A 21331-nucleotide genomic window follows, 5' to 3' on the forward strand; every position below is an offset into this window, starting at 1 on the left:
ATCATCCAGTTTGGGTGAAAAAATATTTGCTGAGATTTCTGGAGATTCGTAATTTTTGGAAGCTTGGCAACCCCTTTCCATGAAAGTGTTTCTCGCCAGTCAGTGATTAGGGCTACATCAAGAGGAAACAAAACATAGAGATAGAACCTGAAACTACTTTACTGTGTCAAGTTTCAAGAAGCTAGCACAAACCGTGTTGGATTTAGAGTTCCAAATACATGTATCAATATAGGAGAAAACAGAGTGAAACCTAAAAATTCAAACTGTTACTGGAAATGAACGCTTCAACATAGAAGAACAAAATTTGGGGAACCAAGTCGCCTTAGTGTACTGATCATTACCTGAAAGTATCATCCAGTTTGGGTGAAAAAATATTTGCTGAGATTTCTGGAGATTCGTAAATTTTGGAAGCTTGGCAACCCCTTTCCATGAAAGTGTTTCTCGCCAGTCAGTGATTAGGGCTACATCAAGAGGAAACAAAACATAGAGATAGAACGTGAAACTACTTTACTGTGTCAAGTTTCAAGAAGCTAGCACAAACCGTGTTGGATTTAGAGTTCCAAATACATGTATCAATATAGGAGAAAACAGAGTGAAACCTAAAAATTCAAACTGTTACTGGAAATGAACGCTTCAACATAGAAGAACGAAATTTGGGGAACCAAGTCGCCTTAGTGTACTGATCATTACCTGAAAGTATCATCCAGTTTGGGTGAAAAAATATTTGCTGAGATTTCTGGAGATTCGTAATTTTTTGAAGCTTGGCAACCCCTTTCAATGAAAGTGTTTCTTGCCAGTCACAGCTTAGGGCTACATCAAGAGGAAACAAAACATAGAGATAGAACCTGAAACTACTTTACTGTGTCAAGTTTCAAGAAACTAGCACAAACCGTGTTGTGTTTAGAGTTACAAATACATGTATCAATATAGGAGAAAACAGAGTGAAACCTAAAAATTCAAACTGTTACTGGAAATGAACGCTTCAGCATAGAAGAACGAAATTTGGGGAACCAAGTCGCGTTAGTGTACTGATCATTACCTGAAAGTATCATCCACTTTGGGTGAAAAAATATTGGCTGAGATTTCTGGAGATTCGTAATTTTTGGAAGCTTGGCAACCCCTTTCCATGAAAGTGTTTCTCGCCAGTCACTGCTTAGGGCTACATCAAGAGGAAACAAAACATAGAGATAGAACCTGAAACTACTTTACTGTGTCAAGTTTCAAGAAGCTAGCACAAACCGTGTTGGATTCAGAGTTCCAAATATATGTATCAATATAGGAGAAAACAGTGTGAAACCTAAAAATTCAAACTGTTACTGGAAATGAACTCTTCAGCATACAAGAACAAAATTTGGGGAACCAAGTTGCCTTAGTGTACTGATCATTACCTGAAAGTATCATCCAGTTTGGGTGAAAAAATATTTGCTGAGATTTCTGGAGTTTCATAATTTTTGGAAGCTTGGCAACCCCTTTCCATGAAAGTGTTTCTCGCCAGTCAGTGATTAGGGCTACATCAAGAGGAAACAAAACATAGAGATAGAACGTGAAACTACTTTACTGTGTCAAGTTTCAAGAAGCTAGCACACACCGTGTTGGATTTAGAGTTCCAAATACATGTATCAATATAGGAGAAAACAGAGTGAAACCTAAAAATTCAAACTGTTACTGGAAATGAACGCTTCAACATAGAAGAACGAAATTTGGGAAACCAAGTCGCCTTCGTGTACTCATCATTACCTGAAAGTATCATCCAGTTTGGGTGAAAAAATATTGGCTGAGATTTCTGGAGATTCGTAATTTTTGGAAGCTTGGCAACCCCTTTCCATGAAAGTGTTTCTCGCCAGTCACTTCTTAGGGCTACATCAAGAGGAAACAAAACATAGAGATAGAACCTGAAACTACTTTACTGTGTCAAGTTTCAAGAAACTAGCACAAACCGTGTTGTGTTTAGAGTTCCAAATACATGTATCAATATAGGAGAAAACAGAGTGAAACCTAAAAATTCAAACTGTTACTGGAAATGAACGCTTCAGCATAGAAGAACGAAATTTGGGGAACCAAGTCGCGTTAGTGTACTGATCATTACCTGAAAGTATCATCCACTTTGGGTGAAAAAATATTTGCTGAGATTTCTGGAGTTTCGTAATTTTTGGAAGCTTGGCAACCCCTTTCCATGAAAGTGTTTCTCGCAAGTCACTGCTTAGGGCTACATCAAGAGGAAACAAAACATAGAGATAGAACGTGAAACTACTTTACTGTGTCAAGTTTCAAGAAGTGAGCACAAACCGTGTTGGATTTAGAGTTCCAAATACATCTATCAATATAGGGGAAAATAGAGTGAAACCTAAAAATTCAAACTGTTACTGGAATTGAACGCTTCAACATAGAAGAACGAAATTGGGGGATTCAAGTCGCCTTCGTGTACTCATCATTACCTGAAAGTATCATCCAGTTTGGGTGAAAAAATATTCGCTGAGATTTCTGGAGATTCGTAATTTTTGGAAGCTTGGCAACCCCTTTCCATGAAAGTGTTTCTCGCCAGTCACTGCTTAGGGCTACATCAAGAGGAAACAGAACATAGAGATAGAACCTGAAACTACTTTACTGTGTCAAGTTTCAAGAAACTAGCACAAACCGTGTTGTGTGTAGAGTTCCAAATACATGTATCAATATAGGAGAAAACAGAGTGAAACCTAAAAATTCAAACTGTTACTGGAAATGAACGCTTCAGAATAGAAGAACGAAATTTGGGGAATCAAGTCGCCTTCGTGTACTCATCATTACCTGAAAGTATCATCCAGTTTGGGTGAAAAAATATTGGCTGAGATTTCTGGAGATTCGTAATTTTTGGAAGCTTGGCAACCCCTTTCCATGAAAGTGTTTCTCGCCAGTCACTGCTTAGGGCTACATCAAGAGGAAACAAAACATAGAGATAGAACCTGAAACTACTTTACTGTGTCAAGTTTCAAGAAACTAGCACAAACCGTGTTGTGTTTAGAGTTCCAAATACATGTATCAATATAGGAGAAAACAGAGTGAAACCTAAAAATTCAAACTGTTACTGGAAATGAACGCTTCATCATAGAAGAACGAAATTTGGGGAACCAAGTCGCGTTAGTGTACTGATCATTACCTGAAAGTATCATCCACTTTGGGTGAAAAAATATTTGCTGAGATTTCTGGAGTTTCGTAATTTTTGGAAGCTTGGCAACCCCTTTCCATGAAAGTGTTTCTCGCAAGTCACTGCTTAGGGCTACATCAAGAGGAAACAAAACATAGAGATAGAACGTGAAACTACTTTACTGTGTCAAGTTTCAAGAAGTGAGCACAAACCGTGTTGGATTTAGAGTTCCAAATACATCTATCAATATAGGGGAAAATAGAGTGAAACCTAAAAATTCAAACTGTTACTGGAATTGAACGCTTCAACATAGAAGAACGAAATTTGGGGAATCAAGTCGCCTTCGTGTACTCATCATTACCTGAAAGTATCATCCAGTTTGGGTGAAAAAATATTCGCTGAGATTTCTGGAGATTCGTAATTTTTGGAAGCTTGGCAACCCCTTTCCATGAAAGTGTTTCTCGCCAGTCACTGCTTAGGGCTACATCAAGAGGAAACAGAACATAGAGATAGAACCTGAAACTACTTTACTGTGTCAAGTTTCAAGAAACTAGCACAAACCGTGTTGTGTGTAGAGTTCCAAATACATGTATCAATATAGGAGAAAACAGAGTGAAACCTAAAAATTCAAACTGTTACTGGAAATGAACGCTTCAGAATAGAAGAACGAAATTTGGGGAATCAAGTCGCCTTCGTGTACTCATCATTACCTGAAAGTATCATCCAGTTTGGGTGAAAAAATATTGGCTGAGATTTCTGGAGATTCGTAATTTTTGGAAGCTTGGCAACCCCTTTCCATGAAAGTGTTTCTCGCCAGTCACTGCTTAGGGCTACATCAAGAGGAAACAAAACATAGAGATAGAACCTGAAACTACTTTACTGTGTCAAGTTTCAAGAAACTAGCACAAACCGTGTTGTGTTTAGAGTTCCAAATACATGTATCAATATAGGAGAAAACAGAGTGAAACCTAAAAATTCAAACTGTTACTGGAAATGAACGCTTCAGCATAGAAGAACGAAATTTGGGGAACCAAGTCGCCTTAGTGTACTGATCATTACCTGAAAGTATCATCCAGTTTGGGTGAAAAAATATTTGCTGAGATTTCTGGAGATTCGTAATTTTTTGAAGCTTGGCAACCCCTTTCCATGAAAGTTTTCTCGCCAGTCACTGCTTAGGGCTACATCAAGAGGAAACAAAACATAGGGATAGAACCTGAAACTACTTTACTGTGTCAAGTTTCAAGAAACTAGCACAAACCGTGTTGTGTTTAGAGTTACAAATACATGTATCAATATAGGAGAAAACAGAGTGAAACCTAAAAATTCAAACTGTTACTGGAAATGAACGCTTCAGCATAGAAGAACGAAATTTGGGGAACCAAGTCGCGTTAGTGTACTGATCATTACCTGAAAGTATCATCCACTTTGGGTGAAAAAATATTTGCTGAGATTTCTGGAGTTTCGTAATTTTTGGAAGCTTGGCAACCCCTTTCCATGAAAGTGTTTTTCGCCAGTCACTGCTTAGGGCTACATCAAGAGGAAACAAAACATAGAGATAGAACCTGAAACTACTTTACTGTGTCAAGTTTCAAGAAGTGAGCACAAACCGTGTTGGATTTAGAGTTCCAAATACATCTATCAATATAGGGGAAAACAGAGTGAAACCTAAAAATTCAAACTGTTACTGGAATTGAACGCTTCAACATAGAAGAACGAAATTTGGGGAACCAAGTCGCCTTCGTGTACTGATCATTACCTGAAAGTATCATCCAGTTTGGGTGAAAAAATATTCGCTGAGATTTCTGGAGATTCGTAATTTTTGGAAGCTTGGCAACCCCTTTCCATGAAAGTGTTTCTCGGCAGTCACTGCTTAGGGCTACATCAAGAGGAAACAAAACATAGAGATAGAATCTGAAACTACTTTACTGTGTCAAGTTTCAAGAAGCTAGCACAAACCGTGTTGGATTTAGAGTTCCAAATACATGTATCAATATAGGAGAAAACAGAGTGAAACCTAAAAATTCAAACTGTTACTGGAAATGAACGCTTCAACATAGAAGAACGAAATTTGGGGAATCAAGTCACCTTCGTGTACTCATCATTACCTGAAAGTATCATCCAGTTTGGGTGAAAAAATATTGGCTGAGATTTCTGGAGATTCGTAATTTTTGGAAGCTTGGCAACCCCTTTCCATGAAAGTGTTTCTCGCCAGTCACTGCTTAGGGCTACATCAAGAGGAAACAAAACATAGAGATAGAACCTGAAACTACTTTACTGTGTCAAGTTTCAAGAAACTAGCACAAACCGTGTTGTGTTTAGAGTTCCAAATACATGTATCAATATAGGAGAAAACAGAGTGAAACCTAAAAATTCAAACTGTTACTGGAAATGAACGCTTCAGCATAGAAGAACGAAATTTGGGGAACCAAGTCGCGTTAGTGTACTGATCATTACCTGAAAGTATCATCCAGTTTGGGTGAAAAAATATTGGCTGAGATTTCTGGAGATTCGTAATTTTTGGAAGCTTGGCAACCCTTTTCCATGAAAGTGTTTCTCGCCAGTCACTGCTTAGGGCTACATCAAGAGGAAACAAAACATAGAGATAGAACCTGAAACTACTTTACTGTGTCAAGTTTCAAGAAGCTAGTACAAACCGTGTTTGATTCAGAGTTCCAAATACATGTATCAATATAGGAGAAAACAGAGTGAAACCTAAAAATTCAAACTGTTACTGGAAATGAGCGCTTCAAAACAGAAGAACGAAATTTGGGGAACCAAGTCGCCTTAGTGTACTGATCATTACCTGAAAGTATCATCCAGTTTGGGTGAAAAAATATTGGCTGAGATTTCTGCAGATTCGTAATTTTTGGAAGCTTGGCAACCCCTTTCCATGAAAGTGTTTCTCGCCAGTCACGCTTAGGGCTACATCAAGAGGAAACAAAACATATAGATAGAACTTGGAACTACTTTACTGTGTCAAGTTTCACGAAGCTAGCACAAACCGTGTTGGATTTAGAGTTCCAAATACATGTATCAATATAGGAGAAAACAGAGTGAAACCTAAAAATTCAAACTGTTACTGGAAATGAACGCTTCAACATAGAAGAACGAAATTTGGGGAACCAAGTCGCCTTAGTGTACTGATCATTACCTGAAAGTATCATCCAGTTTGGGTGAAAAAATATTGGCTGAGGTTTCTGGAGATTCGTAATTTTTGGAAGCTTGGCAACCCCTTTCCATGAAAGCCTTTCTCGCCAGTCACTGCTTAGGTCTACATCAAGAGGAAACAAAACATAGAGATAGAACGTGAAACTACTTTACTGTGTCAAGTTTCAAGAAGCTAGCACAAACCGTGTTGGATTCAGAGTTCCAAATATATGTATCAATATAGGAGAAAACAGTGTGAAACCTAAAAATTCAAACTGGTACTGGAAATGAACGCTTCAGCATACAAGAACGAAATTTGGGGAACCAAGTTGCCTTAGTGTCCTGATCATTACCTGAAAGTATCATCCAGTTTGGGTGAAAAAATATTTGCTGAGATTTCTGGAGTTTCATAATTTTTGGAAGCTTGGCAACCCCTTTCCATGAAAGTGTTTCTCGCCAGTCAGTGATTAGGGCTACATCAAGAGGAAACAAAACATAGAGATAGAACCTGAAACTACTTTACTGTGTCAAGTTTCAAGAAGCTAGCACACACCGTGTTGGATTTAGAGTTCCAAATACATGTATCAATATAGGAGAAAACAGAGTGAAACCTAAAAATTCAAACTGTTACTGGAAATGAACGCTTCAACATAGAAGAACGAAATTTGGGAAACCAAGTCGCCTTCGTGTACTCATCATTACCTGAAAGTATCATCCAGTTTGGGTGAAAAAATATTGGCTGAGATTTCTGGAGATTCGTAATTTTTGGAAGCTTGGCAACCCCTTTCCATGAAAGTGTTTCTCGCCAGTCACTTCTTAGGGCTACATCAAGAGGAAACAAAACATAGAGATAGAACCTGAAACTACTTTACTGTGTCAAGTTTCAAGAAACTAGCACAAACCTTGTTGTGTTTAGAGTTCCAAATACATGTATCAATATAAGAGAAAACACAGTGAAACCTAAAAATTCAAACTGTTACTGGAAATGAACGCTTCAGCATAGAAGAACGAAATTTGGGGAACCAAGTCGCCTTAGTGTACTGATCATTAGCTGAAAGGATCATCCAGGTTGGGTGAAAAAATATTGGCTGAGATTTCTGGAGATTCGTAATTTTTGGAAGCTTGGCAACCCTTTTCCATGAAAGTGTTTCTCGCCAGTCACTGCTTAGGGCTACATCAAGAGGAAACAAAACATAGAGATAGAATCTGAAACTACTTTACTGTGTCAAGTTTCAAGAAGCTAGCACAAACCGTGTTGGATTCAGAGTTCCAAATACATGTATCAATATAGGAGAAAACAGAGTGAAACCTAAAAATTCAAACTGTTACTGGAAATGAACGCTTCAACATAGAAGAACGAAATTTGGGGAACCAAGTCGCCTTCGTGTACTGATCATTACGTGAAAGTATCATCCAGTTTGGGTGAAAAAATATTGGCTGAGATTTCTAGAGATTCGTAATTTTTTGAAGCTTGGCAACCCCTTTCCATGAAAGTGTTTCTCGCCAGTCAGTGATTAGGGCTACATCAAGAGGAAACAAAACATAGAGATAGAACGTGAAACTACTTTACTGTGTCAAGTTTCAAGAAGCTAGCACACACCGTGTTGGATTTAGAGTTCCAAATACATGTATCAATATAGGAGAAAACAGAGTGAAACCTAAAAATTCAAACTGTTACTGGAAATGAACGCTTCAACATAGAAGAACGAAATTTGGGAAACCAAGTCGCCTTCGTGTACTCATCATTACCTGAAAGTATCATCCAGTTTGGGTGAAAAAATATTGGCTGAGATTTCTGGAGATTCGTAATTTTTGGAAGCTTGGCAACCCTTTTCCATGAAAGCCTTTCTCGCCAGTCACTGCTTAGGGCTACATCAAGAGGAAACAAAACATAGAGATAGAACCTGAAACTACTTTACTGTGTCAAGTTTCAAGAAGCTAGCACAAACCGTGTTGGATTCAGAGTTCCAAATATATGTATCAATATAGGAGAAAACAGTGTGAAACCTAAAAATTCAAACTGTTACTGGAAATGAACTCTTCAGCATACAAGAACGAAATTTGGGGAACCAAGTTGCCTTAGTGTACTGATCATTACCTGGAAGTATCATCCAGTTTGGGTGAAAAAATATTTGCTGAGATTTCTGGAGATTCGTAATTTTTGGAAGCTTGGCAACCCCTTTCCAAGAAAGTCTTTCTCACCAGTCACTGCTTAGGGCTACATCAAGAGGAAACAAAACATAAAGATAGAATCTGAAACTACTTTACTGTGTCAAGTTTCAAGAAGCTAGCACAAACCGTGTTGGATTTAGAGTTCCAAATACATGTATCAATATAGGAGAAAACAGAGTGAAACCTAAAAATTCAAACTGTTACTGGAAATGAACGCTTCAACATAGAAGAACGAAATTTGGGGAATCAAGTCGCATTCGTGTACTCATCATTACCTGAAAGTATCATCCAGTTTGGGTGAAAAAATATTGGCTGAGATTTCTGGAGATTCGTAATTTTTGGAAGCTTGGCAACCCCTTTCCATGAAAGTGTTTCTCGCCAGTCACTGCTTAGGGCTACATCAAGAGGAAACAAAACATAGAGATAGAACCTGAAACTACTTTACTGTGTCAAGTTTCAAGAAACTAGCACAAACCGTGTTGTGTTTAGAGTTCCAAATACATGTATCAATATAGGAGAAAACAGAGTGAAACCTAAAAATTCAAACTGTTACTGGAAATGAACGCTTCAGCATAGAAGAACGAAATTTGGGGAACCAAGTCGCGTTAGTGTACTGATCATTACCTGAAAGTATCATCCAGTTTGGGTGAAAAAATATTGGCTGAGATTTTTGGAGATTCGTAATTTTTGGAAGCTTGGCAACCCTTTTCCATGAAAGTGTTTCTCGCCAGTCACTGCTTAGGGCTACATCAAGAGGAAACAAAACATAGAGATAGAACCAAAAACTACTTTACTGTGTCAAGTTTCAAGAAGTTAGTACAAACCGTGTTGGATTCAGAGTTCCAAATACATGTATCAATATAGGAGAAAACAGAGTGAAACCTAAAAATTCAAACTGTTACTGGAAATGAACGCTTCAAAATAGAAGAACGAAATTTGGGGAACCAAGTCGCCTTAGTGTACTGATCATTACCTGAAAGTATCATCCAGTTTGGGTGAAAAAATATTGGCTGAGATTTCTGGAGATTCGTAATTTTTGGAAGCTTGGCAACCCCTTTCCATGAAAGTGTTTCTCGCCAGTCACGCTTAGGGCTACATCAAGAGGAAACAAAACATATAGATATAACTTGGAACTACTTTACTGTGTCAAGTTTCACGAAGCTAGCACAAACCGTGTTGGATTTAGAGTTCCAAATACATGTATCAATATAGGAGAAAACAGAGTGAAACCTAAAAATTCAAACTGTTACTGGAAATGAACGCTTCAACATAGAAGAACGAAATTTGGGGAACCAAGTCGCCTTAGTGTAGTGATCATTACCTGAAAGTATCATCCAGTTTGGGTGAAAAAATATTGGCTGAGGTTTCTGGAGATTCGTAATTTTTGGAAGCTTGGCAACCCCTTGCCATGAAAGCCTTTCTCGCCAGTCACTGCTTAGGGCTACATCAAGAGGAAACAAAACATAGAGATAGAACGTGAAACTACTTTACTGTGTCAAGTTTCAAGAAGCTAGCACAAACCGTGTTGGATTCAGAGTTCCAAATATATGTATCAATATAGGAGAAAACAGTGTGAAACCTAAAAATTCAAACTGTTACTGGAAATGAACGCTTCAGCATACAAGAACGAAATTTGGGGAACCAAGTTGCCTTAGTGTACTGATCATTACCTGAAAGTATCATCCAGTTTGGGTGAAAAAATATTTGCTGAGATTTCTGGAGTTTCATAATTTTTGGAAGCTTGGCAACCCCTTTCCATGAAAGTGTTTCTCGCCAGTCATTGATTAGGGCTACATCAAGAGGAAACAAAACATAGAGATAGAACGTGAAACTACTTTACTGTGTCAAGTTTCAAGAAGCTAGCACACACCGTGTTGGATTTAGAGTTCCAAATACATGTATCAATATAGGAGAAAACAGAGTGAAACCTAAAAATTCAAACTGTTACTGGAAATGAACGCTTCAACATAGAAGAACGAAATTTGGGAAACCAAGTCGCCTTCATGTACTCATCATTACCTGAAAGTATCATCCAGTTTGGGTGAAAAAATATTGGCTGAGATTTCTGGAGATTCGTAATTTTTGGAAGCTTGGCAACCCCTTTCCATGAAAGTGTTTCTCGCCAGTCACTTCTTAGGGCTACATCAAGAGGAAACAAAACATAGAGATAGAACCTGAAACTACTTTACTGTGTCAAGTTTCAAGAAACTAGCACAAACCTTGTTGTGTTTAGAGTTCCAAATACATGTATCAATATAAGAGAAAACACAGTGAAACCTAAAAATTCAAACTGTTACTGGAAATGAACGCTTCAGCATAGAAGAACGAAATTTGGGGAACCAAGTCGCCTTAGTGTACTGATCATTAGCTGAAAGTATCATCCAGGTTGGGTGAAAAAATATTGGCTGAGATTTCTGGAGATTCGTAATTTTTGGAAGCTTGGCAACCCTTTTCCATGAAAGTGTTTCTCGCCAGTCACTGCTTAGGGCTACATCAAGAGGAAACAAAACATAGAGATAGAATCTGAAACTACTTTACTGTGTCAAGTTTCAAGAAGCTAGCACAAACCGTGTTGGATTCAGAGTTCCAAATACATGTATCAATATAGGAGAAAACAGAGTGAAACCTAAAAATTCAAACTGTTACTGGAAATGAACGCTTCAACATAGAAGAACGAAATTTGGGGAACCAAGTCGCCTTCGTGTACTGATCATTACGTGAAAGTATCATCCAGTTTGGGTGAAAAAATATTGGCTGAGATTTCTAGAGATTCGTAATTTTTTGAAGCTTGGCAACCCCTTTCCATGAAAGTGTTTCTCGCCAGTCACTGCTTAGGGCTACATCAAGAGGAAACAAAACATAGAGATAGAACGTGGAACTACTTTACTGTGTCAAGTTTCAAGAAGCTAGCACAAACCGTGTTGGATTTAGAGTTCCAAATACATGTATCAATATAGGAGAAAAAAGAGTGAAACCTAAAAATTCAAACTGTTACTGGAAATGAACGCTTCAACATAGAAGAACGAAATTTGGGGAACCAAGTCGCCTTAGTGTACTGATCATTACCTGAAAGTATCATCCAGTTTGGGTGAAAAAATATTGGCTGAGATTTCTGGAGATTCGTAATTTTTGGAAGCTTGGCAACCCTTTTCCATGAAAGCCTTTCTCGCCAGTCACTGCTTAGGGCTACATCAAGAGGAAACAAAACATAGAGATAGAACCTGAAACTACTTTACTGTGTCAAGTTTCAAGAATCTAGCACAAACCGTGTGTGTTTAGAGTTCCAAATACATGTATCAATATAGGAGAAAACAGAGTGAAACCTAAAAATTCAAACTGTTACTGGAAATGAACGCTTCAGATAGAAGAACGAAATTTGGGGAAGCAAGTCGCCTTAGTGTACTGATCATTACCTGAAAGTATCATCCAGTTTGGTTGAAAAAATATTGGCTGAGATTTCTGGAGATTCGTAATTTTTTGAAGCTTGGCAACGCCTTTCCATGAAAGTGTTTCTTGCCAGTCACTGCTTAGGGCTACATCAAGAGGAAACAAAACATATAGATAGAACGTGGAACTACTTTACTGTGTCAAGTTTCAAGAAGCTAGCACAAACCGTGTTGGATTTACAGTTCCAAATACATGTATCAATATAGGAGAAAACAGAGTGAAACCTAAAAATTCAAACTGTTACTGGAAATGAACGCTTCAACATAGAAGAACGAAATTTGGGGAACCAAGTCGCCTTAGTGTACTGATCATTACCTGAAAGTATCATCCAGTTTGGGTGAAAAAATATTGGCTGAGATTTCTGGAGATTCGTAATTTTTGGAAGCTTGGCAACCCTTTTCCATGAAAGTGTTTCTCGCCAGTCACTGCTTAGGGCTACATCAAGAGGAAACAAAACATAGAGATAGAATCTGAAACTACTTTACTGTGTCAAGTTTCAAGAAGCTAGCACAAACCGTGTTGCATTCAGAGTTCCAAATACATGTATCAATATAGGAGAAAACAGAGTGAAACCTAAAAATTCAAACTGTTACTGGAAATGAACGCTTCAACATAGAAGAACGAAATTTGGGGAACCAAGTCGCCTTCGTGTACTGATCATTACGTGAAAGTATCATCCAGTTTGGGTGAAAAAATATTGGCTGAGATTTCTAGAGATTCGTAATTTTTTGAAGCTTGGCAACCCCTTTCCATGAAAGTGTTTCTCGCCAGTCACTGCTTAGGGCTACATCAAGAGGAAACAAAACATAGAGATAGAACGTGGAACTACTTTACTGTGTCAAGTTTCAAGAAGCTAGCACAAACCGTGTTGGATTTAGAGTTCCAAATACATGTATCAACATAGGAGAAAACAGAGTGAAACCTAAAAATTCAAACTGTTACTGGAAATGAACGCTTCAACATTGAAGAACGAAATTTGGGGAACCAAGTCGCCTTAGTGTACTGATCATTACCTGAAAGTATCATCCAGTTTGGGTGAAAAAATATTGGCTGAGATTTCTGGAGATTCGTAATTTTTGGAAGCTTGGCAACCCCTTTCCATGAAAGCCTTTCTCGCCAGTCACTGCTTAGGGCTACATCAAGAGGAAACAAAACATAGAGATAGAACCTGAAACTACTTTACTCTGTCAAGTTTCAAGAAGCTAGCACAAACCGTGTTGGATTCAGAGTTCCAAATATATGTATCAATATAGGAGAAAACAGTGTGAAACCTAAAAATTCAAACTGTTACTGGAAATGAACTCTTCAGCATACAAGAACAAAATTTGGGGAACCAAGTTGCCTTAGTGTACTGATCATTACCTGAAAGTATCATCCAGTTTGGGTGAAAAAATATTTGCTGAGATTTCTGGAGTTTCATAATTTTTGGAAGCTTGGCAACCCCTTTCCATGAAAGTGTTTCTAGCCAGTCAGTGATTAGGGCTACATCAAGACGAACCAAAACATAGAGATAGAACGTGAAACTAATTTACTGTGTCAAGTTTCAAGAAGCTAGCACAAACCGTGTTGGATTTAGAGTTCCAAATACATGTATCAATATAGGAGAAAAGAGAGTGAAACCTAAAAATTCAAACTGTTACTGGAAATGAACGCTTCAACATAGAAGAACGAAATTTGGGGAACCAAGTCGCCTTCGTGTACTGATCATTACCTGAAAGTATCATCCAGTTAGGGTGAAAAAATATTTGCTGAGATTTCTGGAGATTCGTAATTTTTGGAAGCTTGGCAACCCCTTTCCATGAAAGTGTTTCTCGGCAGTCACTGCTTAGGGCTACATCAAGAGGAAACAAAACATAGAGATAGAACGTGAAACTAGTTTACTGTGTCAAGTTTCAAGAAGCTAGCACAAACCGTGTTGGATTCAGAGTTCCAAATATATGTATCAATATAGGAGAAAACAGAGTGAAACCTAAAAATTCAAACTGTTACTGGAAATGAACGCTTCAGCATAGAAGAACGAAATTTGGGGAACCAAGTCGCCTTAGTGTACTGATCATTACCTGAAAGTATCATCCAGTTTGGGTGAAAAAATATTGGCTGAGATTTCTGGAGATTCGTAATTTTTGGAAGCTTGGCAATCCCTTTCCATGAAAGTGTTTCTCGCAAGTCACTGCTTAGGGCTACATCAAGAGGAAACAAAACATAGAGATAGAACGTGAAACTAGTTTACTGTGTCAAGTTTCAAGAAGCTAGCACAAACCGTGTTGGATTTAGAGTTCCAAATACATCTATCATTATAGGAGAAAACAGAGTGAAACCTAAAAATTCAAACTGTTTCTGGAAATGAACGCTTCAACATAGAAGAACGAAATTTGGGGAACCAAGTCGCCTTCGTGTACTGATCATTACCTGAAAGTATCATCCAGTTTGGGTGAAAAAATATTTGCTGAGATTTCTGGAGATTCGTAATTTTTGGAAGCTTGGCAACCCCTTTCCATGAAAGTGTTTCTCGCCAGTCAGTGATTAGGGCTACATCAAGAGGAAACAAAACATAGAGATAGAACGTGAAACTACTTTACTGTGTCAAGTTTCAAGAAGCTAGCACAAACCGTGTTGGATTTAGAGTTCCAAATACATGTATCAATATAGGAGAAAACAGAGTGAAACCTAAAAATTCAAACTGTTACTGGAAATGAACGCTTCAACATAGAAGAACAAAATTTGGGGAACCAAGTCGCCTTAGTGTACTGATCATTACCTGAAAGTATCATCCAGTTTGGGTGAAAAAATATTTGCTGAGATTTCTGGAGATTCGTAATTTTTGGAAGCTTGGCAACCCCTTTCCATGAAAGTGTTTCTCGCCAGTCAGTGATTAGGGCTACATCAAGAGGAAACAAAACATAGAGATAGAACGTGAAACTACTTTACTGTGTCAAGTTTCAAGAAGCTAGCACAAACCGTGTTGGATTTAGAGTTCCAAATACATGTATCAATATAGGAGAAAACAGAGTGAAACCTAAAAATTCAAACTGTTACTGGAAATGAACGCTTCAACATAGAAGAACGAAATTTGGGGAACCAAGTCGCCTTTGTGTACTGATCATTACCTGAAAGTATCATCCAGTTTGGGTGAAAAAATATTTGCTGAGATTTCTGGAGATTCGTAATTTTTGGAAGCTTGGCAACCCCTTTCCATGAAAGTGTTTCTCGGCAGTCACTGCTTAGGGCTACATCAAGAGGAAACAAAACATAGAGATAGAACGTGAAACTAGTTTACTGTGTCAAGATTCAAGAAGCTAGCACAAACCGTGTTGGATTCAGAGTTCCAAATATATGTATCAATATAGGAGAAAACAGAGTGAAACCTAAAAATTCAAACTGTTACTGGAAATGAACGCTTCAGCATAGAAGAACAAAATTTGGGGAACCAAGTCGCCTTAGTGTACTGATCATTACCTGAAAGTATCATCCAGTTTGGGTGAAAAAATATTTGCTGAGATTTCTGGAGTTTCGTAATTTTTGGAAGCTTGGCAATCCCTTTCCATGAAAGTGTTTCTCGCAAGTCACTGCTTAGTTCTACATCAAGAGGAAACAAAACATAGAGATAGAACGTGAAACTACTTTACTGTGTCAAGTTTCAAGAAGCTAGCACAAACCGTGTTGGATTTAGAGTTCCAAATACATCTATCATTATAGGAGAAAACAGAGTGAAACCTAAAAATTTCAAACTGTTTCTGGAAATGAACGCTTCAACATAGAAGAACGAAACTTGGGGAACCAAGTCGCCTTCGTGTACTGATCATTACCTGAAAGTATCATCCAGTTTGGGTGAAAAAATATTGGCTGAGATTTCTGGAGATTCGTAATTTTTGGAAGCTTGGCAACCCCTTTCCATGAAAGTGTTTCTCGCCAGTCACTGCTTAGGGCTACATCAAGAGGAAACAAAACATAGAGATAGAACCTGAAACTACTTTACTGTGTCAAGTTTCAAGAAACTAGCACAAACCGTGTGTGTTTAGAGTTCCAAATACATGCATCAATATAGGAGAAAACAGATTGAAACCTAAAAATTCAAACTGTTACTGGAAATGAACGCTTCAGATAGAAGAACGAAATTTGGGGAACCAAGTCGCCTTAGTGTACTGATCATTACCTGAAAGTATCATCCAGTTTGGGTGAAAAAATATTGGATGTGATTTCTGGAGATTCGTAATTTTTGGAAGCTTGGCAACCCTTTTCCATGAAAGTGTTTCTCGCCAGTCACTGCTTAGGGCTACATCAAGAGGAAACAAAACATAGAGATAGAACCTGAAACTACTTTACTGTGTCAAGTTTCAAGAAGCTAGCACAAACCGTGTTGGATTCAGAGTTCCAAATACATGTATCAATATAGGAGAAAACAGAGTGAAACCTAAAAATTCAAACTGTTACCGGAAATGAACGCTTCAACATAGAAGAACGAAATTTGGGGAACCAAGTCGCCTTAGTGTACTGATCATTACCTGAAAGTATCATCCAGTTTGGTTGAAAAAATATTGGCTGAGATTTCTGGAGATTCGTAATTTTTGGAAGCTTGGCAACCCCTTTCCATGAAAGTGTTTCTAGCCAGTCAGTGATTAGGGCTACATGAAGACGAAGCAAAACATAGAGATAGAACGTGAAACTAATTTACTGTGTCAAGTTTCAAGAAGCTAGCACAAACCGTGTTGGATTTAGAGTTCCAAATACATGTATCAATATAGGAGAAAAGAGAGTGAAACCTAAAAATTCAAACTGTTACTGGAAATGAACGCTTCAACATAGAAGAACGAAATTTGGGGAACCAAGTCGCCTTCGTGTACTGATCATTACCTGAAAGTATCATCCAGTTAGGGTGAAAAAATATTTGCTGAGATTTCTGAAGATTCGTAATTTTTGGAAGCTTGGCAACCCCTTTCCATGAAAGTGTTTCTCGGCAGTCACTGCTTAGGGCTACATCAAGAGGAAACAAAACATAGAGATAGAACGTGAAACTAGTTTACTGTGTCAAGTTTCAAGAAGCTAGCACAAACCGTGTTGGATTCAGAGTTCCAAATATATGTATCAATATAGGAGAAAACAGAGTGAAACCTAAAAATTCAAACTGTTACTGGAAATGAACGCTTCAGCATAGAAGAACGAAATTTGGGGAACCAAGTCGCCTTAGTGTACTGATCATTACCTGAAAGTATCATCCAGTTTGGGTGAAAAAATATTGGCTGAGATTTCTGGAGATTCGTAATTTTTGGAAGCTTGGCAATCCCTTTCCATGAAAGTGTTTCTCGCAAGTCACTGCTTAGGGCTACATCAAGAGGAAACAAAACATAGAGATAGAACGTGAAACTACTTTACTGTGTCAAGTTTCAAGAAGCTAGCACAAACCGTGTTGGATTTAGAGTTCCAAATACATCTATCATTATAGAAGAAAACAGAGTGAAACCTAAAAATTCAAACTGTTTCTGGAAATGAACGCTTCAACATAGAAGAACGAAATTTGGGGAACCAAGTCGCCTTCGTGTACTGATCATTACCTGAAAGTATCATCCAGTTTGGGTGAAAAAATATTTGCTGAGATTTCTGGAGATTCGTAATTTTTGGAAGCTTGGCAACCCCTTTCCATGAAAGTGTTTCTCGCCAGTCAGTGATTAGGGCTACATCAAGAGGAAACAAAACATAGAGATAGAACGTGAAACTACTTTACTGTGTCAAGTTTCAAGAAGCTAGCACAAACCGTGTTGGATTTAGAGTTCCAAATACATGTATCAATATAGGAGAAAACAGAGTGAAACCTAAAAATTCAAACTGTTACTGGAAATGAACGCTTCAACATAGAAGAACAAAATTTGGGGAACCAAGTCGCCTTAGTGTACTGATCATTACCTGAAAGTATCATCCAGTTTGGGTGAAAAAATATTTGCTGAGATTTCTGGAGATTCGTAATTTTTGGAAGCTTGGCAACCCCTTTCCATGAAAGTGTTTCTCGCCAGTCAGTGATTAGGGCTACATCAAGAGGAAACAAAACATAGAGATAGAACCTGAAACTACTTTACTGTGTCAAGTTTCAAGAAGCTAGCACAAACCGTGTTGGATTTAGAGTTCCAAATACATGTATCAATATAGGAGAAAACAGAGTGAAACCTAAAAATTCAAACTGTTACTGGAAATGAACGCTTCAACATAGAAGAACAAAATTTGGGGAACCAAGTCGCCTTAGTGTACTGATCATTACCTGAAAGTATCATCCAGTTTGGGTGAAAAAATATTTGCTGAGATTTCTGGAGATTCGTAAATTTTGGAAGCTTGGCAACCCCTTTCCATGAAAGTGTTTCTCGCCAGTCAGTGATTAGGGCTACATCAAGAGGAAACAAAACATAGAGATAGAACGTGAAACTACTTTACTGTGTCAAGTTTCAAGAAGCTAGCACAAACCGTGTTGGATTTAGAGTTCCAAATACATGTATCAATATAGGAGAAAACAGAGTGAAACCTAAAAATTCAAACTGTTACTGGAAATGAACGCTTCAACATAGAAGAACGAAATTTGGGGAACCAAGTCGCCTTAGTGTACTGATCATTACCTGAAAGTATCATCCAGTTTGGGTGAAAAAATATTTGCTGAGATTTCTGGAGATTCGTAATTTTTTGAAGCTTGGCAACCCCTTTCAATGAAAGTGTTTCTTGCCAGTCACAGCTTAGGGCTACATCAAGAGGAAACAAAACATAGAGATAGAACCTGAAACTACTTTACTGTGTCAAGTTTCAAGAAACTAGCACAAACCGTGTTGTGTTTAGAGTTACAAATACATGTATCAATATAGGAGAAAACAGAGTGAAACCTAAAAATTCAAACTGTTACTGGAAATGAACGCTTCAGCATAGAAGAACGAAATTTGGGGAACCAAGTCGCGTTAGTGTACTGATCATTACCTGAAAGTATCATCCACTTTGGGTGAAAAAATATTGGCTGAGATTTCTGGAGATTCGTAATTTTTGGAAGCTTGGCAACCCTTTTCCATGAAAGCCTTTCTCGCCAGTCACTGCTTAGGGCTACATCAAGAGGAAACAAAACATAGAGATAGAACCTGAAACTACTTTACTGTGTCAAGTTTCAAGAAGCTAGCACAAACCGTGTTGGATTCAGAGTTCCAAATATATGTATCAATATAGGAGAAAACAGTGTGAAACCTAAAAATTCAAACTGTTACTGGAAATGAACTCTTCAGCATACAAGAACAAAATTTGGGGAACCAAGTTGCCTTAGTGTACTGATCATTACCTGAAAGTATCATCCAGTTTGGGTGAAAAAATATTTGCTGAGATTTCTGGAGTTTCATAATTTTTGGAAGCTTGGCAACCCCTTTCCATGAAAGTGTTTCTCGCCAGTCAGTGATTAGGGCTACATCAAGAGGAAACAAAACATAGAGATAGAACGTGAAACTACTTTACTGTGTCAAGTTTCAAGAAGCTAGCACACACCGTGTTGGATTTAGAGTTCCAAATACATGTATCAATATAGGAGAAAACAGAGTGAAACCTAAAAATTCAAACTGTTACTGGAAATGAACGCTTCAACATAGAAGAACGAAATTTGGGAAACCAAGTCGCCTTCGTGTACTCATCATTACCTGAAAGTATCATCCAGTTTGGGTGAAAAAATATTGGCTGAGATTTCTGGAGATTCGTAATTTTTGGAAGCTTGGCAACCCCTTTCCATGAAAGTGTTTCTCGCCAGTCACTTCTTAGGGCTACATCAAGAGGAAACAAAACATAGAGATAGAACCTGAAACTACTTTACTGTGTCAAGTTTCAAGAAACTAGCACAAACCGTGTTGTGTTTAGAGTTCCAAATACATGTATCAATATAGGAGAAAACAGAGTGAAACCTAAAAATTCAAACTGTTACTGGAAATGAACGCTTCAGCATAGAAGAACGAAATTTGGGGAACCAAGTCGCGTTAGTGTACTGATCATTACCTGAAAGTATCATCCACTTTGGGTGAAAAAATATTTGCTGAGATTTCTGGAGTTTCGTAATTTTTGGAAGCTTGGCAACCCCTTTCCATGAAAGTGTTTCTCGCAAGTCACTGCTTAGGGCTACATCAAGAGGAAACAAAACATAGAGATAGAACGTGAAACTACTTTACTGTGTCAAGTTTCAAGAAGTGAGCACAAACCGTGTTGGATTTAGAGTTCCAAATACATCTATCAATATAGGGGAAAATAGAGTGAAACCTAAAAATTCAAACTGTTACTGGAATTGAACGCTTCAACATAGAAGAACGAAATTTGGGGAATCAAGTCGCCTTCGTGTACTCATCATTACCTGAAAGTATCATCCAGTTTGGGTGAAAAAATATTCGCTGAGATTTCTGGAGATTCGTAATTTTTGGAAGCTTGGCAACCCCTTTCCATGAAAGTGTTTCTCGCCAGTCACTGCTTAGGGCTACATCAAGAGGAAACAGAACATAGAGATAGAACCTGAAACTACTTTACTGTGTCAAGTTTCAAGAAACTAGCACAAACCGTGTTGTGTGTAGAGTTCCAAATACATGTATCAATATAGGAGAAAACAGAGTGAAACCTAAAAATTCAAACTGTTACTGGAAATGAACGCTTCAGAATAGAAGAACGAAATTTGGGGAATCAAGTCGCCTTCGTGTACTCATCATTACCTGAAAGTATCATCCAGTTTGGGTGAAAAAATATTGGCTGAGATTTCTGGAGATTCGTAATTTTTGGAAGCTTGGCAACCCCTTTCCATGAAAGTGTTTCTCGCCAGTCACTGCTTAGGGCTACATCAAGAGGAAACAAAACATAGAGATAGAACCTGAAACTATTTTACTGTGTCAAGTTTCAAGAAACTAGCACAAACCGTGTTGTGTTTAGAGTTCCAAATACATGTATCAATATAGGAGAAAACAGAGTGAAACCTAAAAATTCAAACTGTTACTGGAAATGAACGCTTCATCATAGAAGAACGAAATTTGGGGAACCAAGTCGCGTTAGTGTACTGATCATTACCTGAAAGTATCATCCACTTTGGGTGAAAAAATATTTGCTGAGATTTCTGGAGTTTCGTAATTTTTGGAAGCTTGGCAACCCCTTTCCATGAAAGTGTTTCTCGCAAGTCACTGCTTAGGGCTACATCAAGAGGAAACAAAACATAGAGATAGAACGTGAAACTACTTTACTGTGTCAAGTTTCAAGAAGTGAGCACAAACCGTGTTGGATTTAGAGTTCCAAATACATCTATCAATATAGGGGAAAATAGAGTGAAACCTAAAAATTCAAACTGTTACTGGAATTGAACGCTTCAACATAGAAGAACGAAATTTGGGGAATCAAGTCGCCTTCGTGTACTCATCATTACCTGAAAGTATCATCCAGTTTGGGTGAAAAAATATTCGCTGAGATTTCTGGAGATTC

The sequence above is a fragment of the Spermophilus citellus genome (genome assembly GCF_964194105.1).
Source record: "Spermophilus citellus genome assembly, chromosome: X".
NCBI lineage: Eukaryota > Metazoa > Chordata > Mammalia > Rodentia > Sciuridae > Spermophilus > Spermophilus citellus.